The 16510-nt window shown below is 39.1% G+C and overlaps 1 non-coding gene across 1 annotated transcript; it reads right to left on the bottom strand.

Moving 5' to 3' along the window:
• Window positions 1-16078: 16078 nt before the first annotated feature.
• LOC148545622 (small nucleolar RNA R71) lies at window positions 16079-16184 on the bottom strand. The gene has a single exon (XR_015900523.1). It is a non-coding gene; the product is annotated as a small nucleolar RNA R71 (small nucleolar RNA).
• Between the last annotated feature and the right edge of the window lie 326 nt (window positions 16185-16510).

Below are 16510 nucleotides of genomic sequence, written 5' to 3'. Positions count from 1 at the left end.
TCAGAATGGACCATCCTGGATATATTCTATGATGGTCTGTCTGAATTATCTAAAATGTCATTGGACCATTCTGCAGGTGGAGCCATTCACCTAAAGAAAACGCCTGCAGAAGCTCAAGAACTCATTGACATGGTTGCAAATAACCAGTTCATGTACACTTCTGAAAGGAATCCTGTGAGTAATGGGACGTCTCAGAGGAAGGGAGTTCTTGAAATTGATACTCTGAATGCCATATTGGCTCAGAATAAAATATTGACTCAGCAAGTCAATATGATCTCTCAGAGTCTGAATGGATTGAAGGAATCATCCAACAGTACTAAAGAGGCCTCTTCTGAAGAAGAAGCTTATGATCCTGAGAACCTTGCAATAGTAGAGGTGAATTACATGGGTGAACCCTATGGAAACACCTATAATCCCTCATGGAGAAATCATCCAAATTTCTCATGGAAGGATCAACAAAAGCCTCAACAAGGCTTTAATAATGGTGGAAGAAACAGGTTTAGCAATAGCAAGCATTTTCCATCATCCACTCAGCAACAGACAGAGAATTCTGAGCAGAATCCATCTAGCTTAGCAAATATAGTCTCTAATCTATCTAAGGCCACTGTGAGTTTCATGAATGAAACAAGGTCCTTCATTGGAAATTTGGAGGCACAAGTGGGCCAGCTGAGTAAAAGAGTCACTGAAACTCCTCCTAGTACTCTCCCAAGCAATACAAAAGAGAATCCAAAGAGAGAGTGCAAGGCCATTGATTTGACCATCATGGCTGAACCTACAAAGGAAGAGGAGGACATGAATCCTAGTGAGGAAGACTTCCTGGGACATCCAGTGACCAATAAGGAGTTCCCCTTTGAGGAACCAAAAGAATTTGAGGCTCAATTAGAGACCATAGAGATTCCATTGAACCTCCTTCTGTCCTTCATGAGCTCTGATGAGTATTCTTCCTCTGAAGAGGATGAAGACATTACTGAAGAGCAAGTTGCTAAGTACCTTGGTGCAATCATGAGGCTGAATGCCAAATTATTTGGTAATGAGACTTGGAAAGATGAACCTCCCTTGCTCACCAATGAACTAAATGCATTGGATAGGCAGAAATTACCTCAAAAGAAACAGGATCCTGGCAAATTCTTAATACCCTGTACCATAGGCACCATGACCTTTGAGAAGGCTCTGTGTGACCTGGGGTCAGGAATAAACTTCATACCACTCTCTGTAATAGAGAAACTTGGGATCTTTGAGGTGCAAGCTACCAGAATCTCATTAGAGATGACAGACAACTCAAGAAAACAGGCTTATGGACAAGTAGAGGACGTGTTAGTAAAGGTTGAAAGCCTTTACATCCCTGCTGATTTCATAATCCTAGACACTGGGAAGGATGAGGATAAATCCATTATCCTTGGAAGACCCTTCCTAGCCACAGCAAGAGCTGTGATTGATGTGGACAGAGGAGAATTGGTCCTCCAACTGAATGAGGACAACCTTGTGTTTAAGACTCAAGGATCTCCTTCTGTAACCCTGGAGAGGAAGCATGAAAAGCTTCTCTCACTGCAGAGTCAACCAAAGCCCCCACAGTCAAACTCTAAGTTTGGTGTTGGGAGGCCACAACCAAACTCTAAGTTTGGTGTTGAACCCCTACATTCAAACTCTAAGTTTGGTGTTGGGAGGTTCCAACCTTGCTCTGATTATCTGTGAGGCTCCATGAGAGCTCACTGTCAAGCTATTGACACTAAAGAAGCGCTTGTTGGGAGGTCACCCAATGTTATTTAATCATATCTATTTTATTTTCTTTTTGTTATTTCATGTTTTATTAGGTTGATGATCATGTGAAGTCACAAAAACTACTGAAAAATCAAAAACAGAATGAAAAACAGCATTGAAAACAGCACACCCTGGAGGAGAGCAGTCTGGCGTTTAAACGCCAGAAACAAGCATCTATCTGGCGTTTAACGCCAGAAACAGGCACCAAGTTGGCGTTTAACGCCAGAAACAGGCACCAAGCTGGCGTTTAACGCCAGAAACAAGCATCTGCCTGGCGTTAAACGCCAGAAACAGGCTACATTTGGGCGTTTAACACGCTTAATTGGAGCAGGGATGTTAAGTCCTTGACCCCCCAGGATTTGTGGACCCCACAGGATCCCCTCAGGATCTGTGGACCCCACAAAATCCACACTTTTTCTTCTCTCTTCTTCACACCTTTTCATAACTCTCTTCCCCAAATACCCTTCACCAATCACCTCAATCATTCTTTCCCATCACCTCTTCACCACTCACATCCATCCTCTCTTCCCCATAAACCCCACCTACCTTCAAAATTCAAACTAATTTCCCTCCCAAACCCAACCCTAATGGCCGAACCCTACACCCCCCCCACTCCTATATAAACCTATCACTCCTTCTTCATTTTCACACAACACAACCCTCTCTTCTTCTCCTTGGCCGAATACATCTTCTTCCCTCATCTCCTCCATTTTCTTCTTCTTCTACTACTTTCTTTCTTCTTTTGCTCGGGGACGAGCAAACATTTTAAGTTTGGTGTGGTAAAAGCATAGCTTTTTGTTTTTCCATAACTATTTATGGCATCTAAGGCCAGAGAAACCTCTAGAAAGAGGAAAGGGAATGCAATTGCTTCCACCTCTGAGTCATGGGAGATGGAGAGATTCATCTCAAAGGTTCATCAAGACCACTTCTATGAAGTTGTGGCCAAGAAGAAAGTGATCCCTGAGGTTCCTTTCAAGCTCAAAAAGAATGAGTATCCGGAGATCCGACTTGAGATCCAAAGAAGAGGTTGGGAAGCTCTCACCAACCCCATTCAACAAGTCGGGATCCTAATGGTTCAAGAGTTCTATGAAAATGCATGGATCACTAGGAACCATGATCAAAGTGTGAACCCGAATCCAAAGCATTGGCTCACCATGGTTCGGGGGAAATACTTAGATTTCAGTCTAGAAAATGTAAGGCTAGCGTTCAACTTGCCAATGATGGAAGAGAACGCACGCCCCTACACAAGAAAGGTCAACTTTGATCAAAGGTTGGACCAAGTCCTCATAGACATATGTGAGGAAGGAGCTCAATGGAAAATTGACTCAAGAGGCAAGCCGGTTCAATTAAGAAGGCATGACCTCAAATCAGTGGCTAGGGGATGGCTAGAGTTCATTCAACGCTCAATCATTCCTACTAGTAACCGGTCTGAAGTTACTATATACCGGGCCATTATGATCCATAGTATCATGATTGGAAAGGAGGTAGAAGTTCATGAGATTATACCTCAAGAACTTTACAAGGTGGCTGACAAGTCCTCTACTTGGGCAAGGTTAGCCTTTTCTCACCTCATATGCCACCTCTACAATTCGGCTGGAATTGACATAGAGGGAGACATCCTCATTGAAGAGGACAAGTGCATCACTAAGAAAAGGATGGAGCAAACAAGAGATCATGGACCTCAACAAGAGTATGAGGAAATTCCTCACCATGAAATCCCTAACATGCCTCAAGAGATGCACTTTCCTCCACAAAACTATTGGGAGCAAATCAACACCTCCCTAGGAGAATTAAATTCCAATATGGGACAACTAAGGGTGGAGCACCAAGAGCATTCCATCATCCTCTATGAAATTAGAGAAGATCAAAGAGCTATGAGGGAAGAGCAACAAAGACAAGGAAGAGACATAGAGGAGCTCAAAAGCACCATTGGTTCTTCAAGAAGAGGAAGACGCCACCCTCACTAAGGTGGACTCATTCTTTAATCTCCTTGTCTATTTATTTTATTGTTTTTCGATTTTTGAGCTTTATGTTTTATTTATGTTTGTGTCTTTACTATATGATCACTAGTGTCTAAGTGTCTATGTCTTAAAGCTATGAATGTCCTATGACTCCATCACCTCTCTTAAATGAAAACTGTTTTAAAAACAAAAGAACAAGAAGTACAGGATTTCGAATTCATCCTTGAAACTAGTTTAATTATTTTAATGTGGTGACAATACTTTTTATTTTCTGAATGAATGCTTGAACAGTGCATATGTCTTTTGAATTTGATGTTTATGAATGTTAAATATGTTGGCTCTTGAAGAATAAGGAAAAAGGAGAAATGTTATTTGATAATCAGAAAAATCATAAAAATGATTCTTGAAGCAAGAAAAAGCAGTGAATACAAAAGCTTGCAGAAAAAAATAACGAAAAAAAAAAGAGAAAGAGAAAGAAAAAGAAAAAGCAAGCAGAAAAAGCCAAAAGCTCTTTAAACCAAAAGACAAGAGCAAAAAGCCAATAGCCCTTAAAACCAAAAGGCAAGGGTAAATAAAAAGGATCCAAGGCTTTGAGCATCAGTGGATAGGAGGGCCTAAAGGAATAAAATCCTGGCCTAAGTGGCTAAACCAAGCTATCCCTAATCATGTGCTTGTGGCGTGAAGGTGTCAAGTGAAAACTTGAGACTGAGCAGTTAAAGTCAAGGTCCAAAGAAAAAAAAAGAGAGTGTGCTTAAGAACCCTGGAAACCTCTAATTGGGGACTCTAGCAAAGCTGAGTCACAATCTGAAAAGGTTCACCCAATTATGTGTCTGTGGCATTTATGTATCCGGTGGTAATACTGGAAAACAAAGTGCTTAGGGCCACGGCCAAGACTCATAAAGTAGCTGTGTTCAAGAATCAACATACTGAACTAGGAGAATCAATAACACTATCTGAACTCTAAGTTCCTATAGATGCCAATCATTCTGAACTTCAATGGATAAAGTGAGATGCCAAAACTATTCAAGAGGTAAAAAACTACAAGTCCCGCTCATCTGATTGGAGCTAAGTTTCATTGATATTTTGGAATTTATAGTATATTCTCTTCTTTTTATCCTATTTGATTTTCAGTTGCTTGGGGACAAGCAACAATTTAAGTTTGGTGTTGTGATGAGCGGATAATTTATACGCTTTTTGGCAATGTTTTTACATAGTTTTCAGTATAATTTAGTTAGTTTTTAGTATATTTTTATTAGTTTTTAAATAAAAATCAAATTTCTGGACTTTACTATGAGTTTGTGTGTTTTTCTGTGATTTCAGGTAATTTCTGGCTGAAATTGAGGGACTTGAGCAAAAATCAAATTCAGAGGTTGAAGAAGGACTGCAGATGCTGCTGGATTCTAACCTCCCTGCACTCAAAGTGGATTTTCTGGAGCTACAGAACTCCAAATGGCACAAATATCACACTCTCAATTGCGTTGGAAAGTAGACATCCAGGGCTTTCCAACAATATATAATAATCCATACTTTTCCCGAGTTTAGACGACGCAAACTGGCGTTCAACGCCAGTTCCATGCTGCATTCTGGAGTTAAAGGCCAGAAACAGGTTGCAAAGTGGAGTTAAACGCCAGAAACAGGTTACAAACTGGCGTTCAACTCCAAGAAAAGCCTCTACACGTGTAAAGCTCAATGCTCAGCCCAAGCACACACCAAGTGGGCCCCAGAAGTGGATTTCTACATCATTTACTCATTTCTGTAAACCCTAGTAACTAGTTTAGCATAAATAGGACTTTTTACTATTGTATTTACATCTTCGAATCATTTTAGTTTTTGGTGACTCCAGTTCCCCTCTGGGGCCGAGACCAATGAACTCCATTATCACTTATGTATTTTCAACGGTAGAGTTTCTACACACCATAGATTAAGGTGTGGAGCTCTGCTGTTCCTCATGAATTAATACAAAGTACTATCGTTTTTCTATTCAATTCAAGCTTATTCTGATTCTAAGATATTCATTCGCACTTCAATATGAATGTGATGATCGTGACAGTCATCATCATTCCCAACCTATGAATGCGTGCCTGACAACCACTCCCGTTCTACCTTAGATTGAATGAGTATCTCTGGGATTCCTTAATCAGAATCTTCGTGGTATAAGTTAGAATCCATGGACGGCCATTCTTGAGATCCGGAAAGTCTAAACCTTGTCTGTGGTATTCCGAGTAGGATCTGGGAAGGGATGGCTATGACGAGCTTCAAACTCGCGAGTGCTGGACGTAGTGACAGATGCAAAAGGATCAATGGATCCTATTCCAGTATGATCGAGAATCGACAGATGATTAGCCATACAGTGACAGCGCATTGGACTATTTTCACTGAGAGAAAAGGATGTATCCATTGACAACGGTGATGCCTAACATACAGCTTGCCCTAGAAAGGAGTATGAATGATTAGATGAAGACAATAGGAAAGCAGAGGTTCAGGAGGAACGAATGCATCTCTATACGCTTATCTGAAATTCTCACCAAAGAATTACATAAGTATCACTATCTTTATTTTATATTTTATTTATCTTTTAATTATTAAATCTCTATAATCAATTGAATCTGTCTGACTGAGATTTACAAGGTGACCATAGCTTGCTTCAAGCCGACAATCTCCGTGGGATCGACCCTTACTCACGTAAGGTTTATTACTTGGACGACCCAGTGCACTTGCTGGTTAGTTGTGCGAAGTTGTGACAAAGAACTAAGATTATGAACGTGCGTATTAAGTTTTTAGCGTCGTTACCAAGGAATGAACTGTCACGATTTCTGCGCACCAAGTTTTTGGCGCCGTTGCCGGGGATTGTTCGAGTTTGGACAACTGACGGTTCATCTTGTTGCTCAGATTAGGTAATTTTATTTTATTTTTAAGCTTTTTATTTCTTATTTTCGAAAATAATACAAAAAAAAACCAAAAAAATTTACAAAATCATAAAATCAAAATAATTTGATGTTTCTTGTTTGAGTATAGTGTCTAATTGTAAGTTTGGTGTCAATTGCATGTTTATCCCTTTCTTGCATTTTTCGAAAATTCATGCATGATGTTCTTCATGATCTTCAAGTTGTTCTTGATAAGTCTTCTTGTTTGATCTTTAAAATTTCTTGTTTTGTGTCTTTTCTCGTTTTTCATATGCATTCTTGAATTCTTAGTGTCCAAATATTAAAAATTTCTAAGTTTGGTGTCTTGCTTTTTTTCTCTTATTAAAAATTTTTCAAAAATACATACTTGATGTTCATCGTGATCTTCAAAGTGTTCTTGGTGTTCATCTTTGCATTCAAAGTGTTCTTGAGTGAGTAAGTCCTCAGGGGTGTTTTAACACCTAGCACCTTGAACTAACTGGTTCGGGAGTGTTGGCTGAAAGCTTATCATAAAAAGTTGCCTCAACACAGAGCACTTAGCTAAAGAAAGTAATAAGCTCTAAAGAAAAAAAAAGAGAACAAAAACAAAGCTAAGTTAAGGATCAAGAATAAGAGTCTCATAGAAGGCAATAGAGTGAGTATTTAAGAGCATATTATAGCCTAGAAACCAGCAAGAATATGAACCTAAGTTGTCATGCATGAAACTCCATGAACCACGGTTTTAAATTCTCTTAATAAGGACTTATATCTCTTTGTATTTTCATTCATTTTTCTTATGTTCTATCACTTGCTTGAGGACAAGCAAGATTTAAGTTTGATGTTGTGATGCCAGGGCATCTTGGCTAGTTTCACAAGCTATTTTGAGTATATTTTAGGTTAGTTTCATGCATTTTCTTAGGCAATAAGCAAGTATTTGGTTGAGTATGCATTCATATCTTGATTCAATCAAACATTGTGAATTCTAAACATTTTCATGAGAATAATGCAAGGATTGAATGATGTAATGAATGATGCATTATCTTGTGATTAGAGTAAGGCTTTGATGCAATCTGTTTGATTGATTTCAAGTAAGGAGAAGCAGAGAAGAGCCACGTTAGTGGCCACATTAGTGCCACTAACGTGAGCACAAACGTGGAAGAAGGGAGCAGCTTGGGACGTTAATGGTGAAGTTAACACCATTAACTTGAGCGAAAGAAAGAAAGAGCCACGTTAATGCCACTAACGTGGGCATTAACGTAGAAGAAAGGGGCAGCTTGGGACGTTAATGGTGAAGTTAATACCATTAATGTGATTGAAGGCCAAGGAAGCCCGCATTAGTGGCCACGTTAATGCCACTAACGTGGAAAAAGTGGGGTTTTGGGACATTAATGGTGAAGTTAACACCATTAACGTGATCGAAGGCCAAGGAAGCCCACGTTAGTGGCCACGTTAATGCCACTAACGTGAGCCATTAACGTGGAAGAAGTGAAGTTTCGGACGTTAACGGTGAAGTTAACACCATTAACGTTATTGAAAGGTAGGAAAGGCCACGTTATTGCCACTATCGGCTGGGTTAACATGATTCTAAGGGACTATGGGATGTTAGTGACCACGTTGGTGTCACTAACGTCTTCGAGCCAGGAATTTGCACATCACGTTACTCACACTAACGGCCTAACTAACGTGACTACTGCCTAACTTAAACTCCTCCAGCAAGCTGAGTAAAGCCCAATGAGATTGTTAACTGCTTCAATTGAGCTCAAGGGCCCACATCCAGATACTTGCAGACTCAACTAAGGATCAGAGAAGTAGTATATATAGGGGTAGTTTTGAACTAGAAAAAGGATTGGGACCTGAGGGATCCAGGATTTTAAACACTCACAATTCACTTTTCTCTGTACTCAATTTACTTTCAATGCACTTTACATTTTCATTCTTCATTCGCAAAGCTATGATCAACTAAACCCCACTTCATTGGGGAGGGAGCTCTGTTGTAATTCAATGGATCAATCATAGTTCTCGTTATTCTTCTTCTTTTCATTCTCTTTGATTTACTTAAAAGCTTTCGATCTTAATCCAATTGAGCAATTGTCTCGGAAGAGAAATTGTTCATACTTGGATTTCCTCAAAGCCTTGGAAGAAGAATAAAGAAATCATGCTAGAAATGCTTTCCCATGTTGGACTAGATTGGGGATTGGACGGATATAGTGACATATAATTCTCCCGATATTTTGATCTAGAAAGACATGTGGTATAATCAGTGATTGCACTTCATCTCTTCCCATGAGCAATTAGATCAAGGAATTGGACAATTGTTCAAGCTTAGAGAGATTGAATTGCCAAGGAATTGGTATTCAATCACCTAAGATGGCAAAGAGGTCAATGAGTTGCATGGATTGAGGAAGAGATGAGAATGAACTTGATCCGGAGAATGCAACATCTCCTGAACCTAATGAACTTTCCCATTCTTAGCTACCCATTCTATATATTCTGTTGTTTACTTTGATGTTCATCACCCCATTCCCATTTAACTTCCTACAATTTACTTTTCTGCAATTTACTTTCTGTGATTTACTTTCTGCCATCTACATTCAGTTATTTACTTTCCCATCATTTACATTTCTTGCTATTTACGTTTCCCGCCATTTACATTTCTGCGAATCTCAACTAAATTCTGTTTAGTTCAACTAGACCATTCCTCTTATTAAAGTTGCTCAACCAATCAATCCCTGTGAGATTTGACCTCACTCTACTGTGAGTTTTTACTTGACGACAAATTCGGTATACTTGCCGAAGGAAATTTGTTAAGAGACAGATTTCCCATTATCACTATTTCATCCATGACAACCCATTAGTGTTCCCATATACATTAGTCATTAGTATTAAGTTGGCCAGACTTAATACCATTAAGAATGCAATGGCAAGCTAACAGCGTTAATCAACAGACAATCGTGCATATAAAATCTAAACTTTTGTCATTAAGACAAGTCCTAATGCATAACAGACACTTAGAGTATGCAATGAAGCATATTCAGTCCATTCCCAAGGCTTTAACAGGAACGAACTGCTCTGATACCATAATATAACACCCTAACTTTTAGAACCTCATGACCGTACTAAAAGTTCAAGCACTACTTACCTCTATTTCTTTAAATTTCTACTATATTTATTTAATATTGAACCTTTGCGAATACGAAATCGAAACTTTAATTAAGAAAAACGAAAAGTTACTCTTAATCACTCAATCACAAAGATATATACATATATTCACATAATATTATATACATAGACTTATTCGAAGATCCTCAAATACAAGCCATATCCCTTTGAAATTTCCAGAACAATAAATGATGAGGAAAAATAAAATCTAATATTAAACCAAAATCCAGAGAATACGAATACCTATATATAAAACTCTGTGGGTCGGTCACAACTCCTTGCCAAAGGTTCCTGAACCTGTTGCTTAAAAGAAAATCTGTACGGGGGTGAGAACTTCGTCCTCACAGGTTCTCAGCAGGGACAGTGAATGCCACGAGATTAAGGAAATAAGTTGCAAATAATTTCTTTATAACTTTAAAATAATTACCATTAGAATTCCTCAAAACATCCTTTAAATACTTTAGTTCGTTCTCTTCAAATTATATTACTTTGAACAAATCCCATTTATGTTACTCAATTTTTGAGTTACAGTAACCAGTTCTCGGCTATCTTAATCCTTGACATATACAGGAACCAACAAGTACAAACAGACATGCAATACAAGCACATAAACAGTTCACGCATAAATTAAGTACATGGAATTGACAAACAATACAGCACAACACGTAGAACACTCAAACAATTCATACAAATGCATATGATAAATGCCTTTCCTATGCATGCCATGTGCTCATGCATCGGTTGTCTACCTACGACCTGACGTTACTCGGGGCGAAACCCAAATATGGTTTCTTTACCGTGTCAGTTAGGCATAATTATCATCATGGGCGAACCCATGTCAGACAGGATATATTGGCATCACGATAAGAAATAGGCTATCAGTTAGGCGAACATTCCCACATTAGCAATCTCAGGCTATCAGTTAGGCGGACCATTTTGCATTACCAATTTGGCACAAGGCCCATTCATATTCCATATGCTATCAGTTTGGCAGACATTCCCTCATTAGCAATCTTAGGCTATCAGTTTGGCGGACATTCCCGCATTAGCAATCTTAGGCTATCAGTCAAGCGGGCACTTCCGCATTAGTAGTTTGGCACGAGGCCCATTCAATCATACACTTTTCATTATTCATTCTCCGTTTTAGTTATCTCTTTATTATGCCTCCACATCACCAATTACATACACACACCTCCGCCTTACCTACATTATTAAATGTACCTCCGCATCACCGCTTAATTACATATAATTCCGCATCACCAAATAATCAATCACACCTCTGCATTACCGCATATTCATTCATCTATCATAACCTTAAATCGATTATTTTCTAAGTAGTCAAACTTCTTAACGTTTAATAAAAACTCTTTTTCTTAATAAACTGAACTCAAATTATAACTTAAAATCAAAATTCCTTCTCAATGGGTTAAACTTAAAACATAGTGCTTTACTTGATAAATTAAAAACCAAGTAGTATGAGTCTTAAATCAAATTTTCTTTTAAATAATGCTTTAAACAAGGCTCGGAGTTTTATAAAAAATTCTACATCATTTCTTCTAAAATCCGGGCTTTGCCACCCTTCAAGAGTTCTTGCCAAACCATCTTCAATTCTCAAAAACCCCTTCTTGAAAATTCAAACAAATCAAATTCAATATTATAAATCTATTTTCAATTCTCAAAGATCACTTCTAATAAGTCAAATTTTTAATACAAAAATCCTTTTCTCAATTATGAGTAAATATGTAAACCAAATCTTTATCTAACATAGAGTCATTTTTCAAAATAAGCTTGTAAATCAGGTTTCCAAAATAAAATCACTTTTTCGTATATTTTACAAGAACTTGGCCGAACCTCTCCTTAAAATAGACTTCACCACCCTTCACAGCTCCTTCACTTTTATCATTCCTTAACTCATCCAAGATTATACATTATTCTCAATTTTTACATCGTTTTACCAAAACATACACATAATTTATTCATAGCCATAGTTTCAACAATTCTCAACATAACCAGCTATAAATTAGAATCTTTAGCATTCTCAAACATTCAGGAAATTAAACACATATTCATCAAATTCAATTATTTTCACTGTCACAAATCCAACACAAATCCGTCGTTCAACTAGTCCAGACAGTCATAAATTATTTGCAATTATTCATTAAACTTTTGAGTATTCATGAATTAAAAACTTATAATTTTAAAACGAACCCTGGTGCACAAAACTGGCTCCACAGAATTTGCACAGATAGACTGGCAAGTATACCGAATCGTCCAAGTAATACCTGAGGTGAGTCATGGTCGATTCCATGAGGATTGTTGTCATGAAAATCATATAAAACAATTAATTAAATAAAACGTTACTAATGATACGAGAATTCAATGGTGATAGAATGGTTGAGGCTTCAGAGATGCTTTGTCTTTCTGGATTAACTTTTCTTACTGTCTTCTTCAATAACCTTTTGATTCCTTCAATAGCAACCGTAAGTGATTAACTCATGTCCTCTCATCAAGTTAACCTCCTCTACTGCAGCAATCCACCACGTTGAGATGACTCATGTCCTCTCATCAAGCCACCTCTAGGTTTCTCACTGTAACAGAAGATGAAGCTCTAAGTAGTCCACTCCCCTTCACGATCCTACTCTAGGTGCCACAGATAAGGCAGATCTTCTGGATCAAAAAGTGCCGCTTCTCTGACTCTAGCCTTAACACCATAGAAACTTCCCGCACGCATAGTCAACGGGATTATATGTCATATATCCAAAGTTGCTCAGATGCTCTATTGGAATCCACAATGCAATCTCTAGCTTTAGTTCAACGCTATCCGGGTCAGGAATTGCACAGAACCTATGTAGAACAAGGGTGATTGTCACAGGTCACTGTCAATTCATAAGATGAAGAATGAGGTTGTATAAGAGAATAGAATCAGACATATTGAATGAAAATAGTAATATTATTAATCCATGAAACTCAACAGAGCTCCTATCCTTAACCTTAGGAGGTTAGTGACTCATGCTGTTCGAAAATACAATGGTAAACGTGAAAGTGGGCAAGGGTTTCTTAACAAGGGTGACCTCTTGTATATATACTAATCTTCTAACTAAGGATTACAGAAATAGGATAGACTAGACTTAGGAGTGCAAAAATCCACTTCTAGAGCCCACTTGGTGAATGTTTGGGCTTAGCTTTGAGTGTCTCCACGAGCTAGGGTCCCTTAAAGGCGTTGAACGCTAGCTAGGGACCCCCCTTTTGGGCGTTGGACGCCAGCTGCTCTCATGTGGGCACTGGACACCATGAATAAGGCTGGGGGCTGGCGTTGAACGCTAGTTTTAGGCCTTCATTTCCAAAGTAAAGTATGGACTATTATATATTTTTGGAAAGCTGATCACTTGTATCATCTACCCCTTTTTCTTATATAAAAGGACCATAAAAGGAGTGTAATCTCATTCAATCAATGAAATTTCATGAGTTAAATAGTAAAAATTTTGGTACATTGCTTTGAAATGAGTTTTTGTTGAATTTCAGGTGAAAAGAGCAACAAAAGAAGAAGGAAGCAAGAAAAGTGTGCTGGGCGAGTGTGCTGGGCGAGTGTGCTGGGCGTGCCACTTGGTACATACGCCAACAAAATGCATGGCCGTGGCACGTCAACTGAGGGACGTGGCATGCTAGTTCTCAAATCCAGAAAGCACAATCCAAGAAATTCAATGGGCGTGCCACTTGAAGTCGAAGGCGTGGCACGCCAGTTATCCAGTCCAGAGAAGAAGTCCATGGAGCTTTCAATGGGCGTGGCACGCCAGGGAGATGAAGCATAATGGGTGTGGCATGCCAAGGCCAAGCGTGGCACGCCAGTTATAAACTCCAGAGAAGGGACAATGAGCTTTACAATGGGCGTGGAACGCCAGGGCCAGGCGTGGCACGCCAGTTATACTTTCTAGAGAGCACTTTTGAAGACCACAAAAGGGGTGTGGCATGCCAGGCTGGGAGTGGCACGACAACTCCATTTTTTAACACTGGGCGTGCCACTTGGGCTCGAAGGTGTGGCACGCCAACATTATTAGTGTCTTGGGTGTGCCACTTAGGTCCTAGGCGTGGCACGCCAAGACTTGAAGAAGCTCAACACCAAATTGGGCATGCCACTTGAACTCGAAAGCGTGGCACGCCAGTTCTAGCATATAAGGATGAAGAACGCTGGGCGTGCCACTTGAACTCGAAGACATGGCACGCCAGCACAAGTTCACAAGGAGAAAGAAGACTGGACGTGCCACTTGGGACTTTAGGCGTAGCACGCCAAGACAAAGATGACCATGGGTGTGCCACTTGAATGCTAGGCATGGCATGCCAGTATTATTTTCCAGAGAAGAAGAAGTGAAGACTCATCAAGGGTGTGGCACACCACCTACTGTGCATGGCACGCCAGTATCATTGTCCAGAGAGGAAGGATGAAGTGTCTACTATGGGCGTGGCACGCCGAACATGACGTGCCACGCTAGTTTAAGTTTCCAAAAAGATGAAGAAGGGCCTTACTATGGGCGTGGCACGCTAGACCTGGGCATGCCATGCTAGTTCAAAAGACCAGAGAGAAATAAGGAAGAAAAGACCATGGGCGTGCCACTTGAGCTCGAAGGCATGGCACGCCAGGTTAAGCTGCATGAAGGGCGTGCCACTTGGGAAGCCAGGCGTGACATGCCAAGCCAAGCTGAGGAGCCAGGCGTGGCACGCCAATCACACGTCAAGAACACGCAGGCACATGACTCATTTCCATTAGTTTTTCATTTTCTTTTCAGTATTAATTTTTTTTCTCTTTTGTACTTTTTAATTCTAGTGATAGGAGTAGTATAAATACCCCCTAAAAGTAATGAAAAGGGGGTTGGTTGGTGGATTGATTAGCTTGCTAGTTTTAGATTTACCTTACACTTCACTTCATCTCTTCCATCTCTTGTACTTTTCTCTGAGCTATGAGTAACTAAACTCCCTCTCATTGGGAGAGGGAGCTCTGATGTACTTGATGGATTAATGATAGTGAATTTCTTCTTCTTTTCATTTTCTCTTTGATTTACTAGAAGAAATTTCGTTCTTTATGCTAGTGTTCAATTATCTTGAGAAAGATGTTGAATGCAAAATGGGTTTCTTGGGAACCTTGGAAAAGGAAACATGAAACCATGCTTGAAATCCCTTCTTACACTTGAGTAGATCTTGGTTTTGGGATTGTATATGGTGACATGAAATCCACCCATTAATTGGATCTATGAGGATGTGTGGTATAATCAGGGACCAATCATATCTCTCTTCATGAGCAATTAGACCAAGGAATTGGATGATTATCAAGATTTGAGAGATTGAATCACCAAGAGATTGGGGTTCAATCAATCATGATTGCCAAGAGGTCAATGAGTTGCATGATTGAAGAATAGATGATCTAGATCTAATCCTAAGAGAGCAACATCTCCCAATCCCAATGAATTCTCCCTATTCTTATCTTTCCTATTCTTTATAGCTTTTCTTTAATTTCTGTTATTCCCCATTCCTATTTACAATTCAGTCATTTATGTTTTAGTACTTTACATTCTTGTCATTTATATTTCTGCACTCTATTGCTTTCCTTTACTTTTCAGTCATTTATCTTTCTGCCATTTAAAATTCTGCACTCAACACTCTTCATTAATTAGCTTAACTAAAATTACTCATTAACTAAAGTTGCTCAATCGATCAATCTCTGTGGGATTCGACCCCACTCCTAGTGGGTTATTACTTGACGATATTTGGTGCGCTTGCCAAAGAACGGATTCATTTTATATGGGGAGTGAATTCCAGTCATCAAGTTTTATGGCGCCGTTGCCGGGGATTGATTTTAAGTTGACAATGATTAAGTTAGTGAGTATTTAGATTAAGCATTTTCTTTACTTTATTAGTTCTTTAATTTTAGTTTTTATATTTTTATTTCGTTTAGTGTTTTAATTTTTAACTGTCCATTGTATATATATGTTAACTCTAACAAGTAGCACACTAATTGTTTGATACTTTGCATCAATTAATTTTGACTTACCCACCCTTCTTCCAAAAGGGTGATAATTCTTGTTTAGATTGTGTTTTGTGTTGTGTATGATAAGGGGAAGATGAGCTGTAACCTCCTATGACTCTGAACCAGAGAGAACATTCTTGAGATTAAAAAGAGAAGCAGTGGCAAGAGACAAAAGAGTGGTTGGTGAAGAAGAAGAAGAAGAGGAAAATTCAACCCAGACCATGGAAGGTGAAGCACATAATCATCATGAAGAAGTAGTTGGCAACCATGCTCCTCCACAAAAGAGGAGAGTGCTAGTTAACAGATTGAGAGATGATGTGCAAATATTTAGACAACAAGATGGTAAAATTCTCTATGAGGCATGGGAGAGGTACAAGGAGTTGACAAGAAAATGCCCTCCAGACATATTCAATGAATGGGTACAACTGCACATATCCTATGAAGGATTGACACAAGAATCAGAGAAGGCTTTAGATCCCTCTTCAAGAGGCTCTCTCAACAAGAAGAAGACAATTGAAGAAGCCATAGACATCATAGAAACTATGGCCAACAATGAGTACTTCTATGCATCCGATAGAAACCCAAGAAGGAGAGTGATGGAGCACAACTCCATGGATGATCTACTGGCTCAAAACAAGGTGATCATAGCTCAACTAGCAGCTCTAACTAAGCAGATGGAGAAGAATCAAGTCTCATCCATCCAAGCTCAAGCACCTATGTAAGAGGAAGATAAC

The sequence above is a fragment of the Arachis ipaensis genome, chromosome B9, assembly GCF_059453495.1.
Source record: "Arachis ipaensis isolate K30076 ecotype BB chromosome B9, ASM5945349v1, whole genome shotgun sequence".
Classification (NCBI taxonomy): domain Eukaryota; kingdom Viridiplantae; phylum Streptophyta; class Magnoliopsida; order Fabales; family Fabaceae; genus Arachis; species Arachis ipaensis.
The sequence above is the reverse complement of the archived record's forward strand: the minus strand, read 5'-3'. Positions and strand labels throughout refer to the sequence as shown.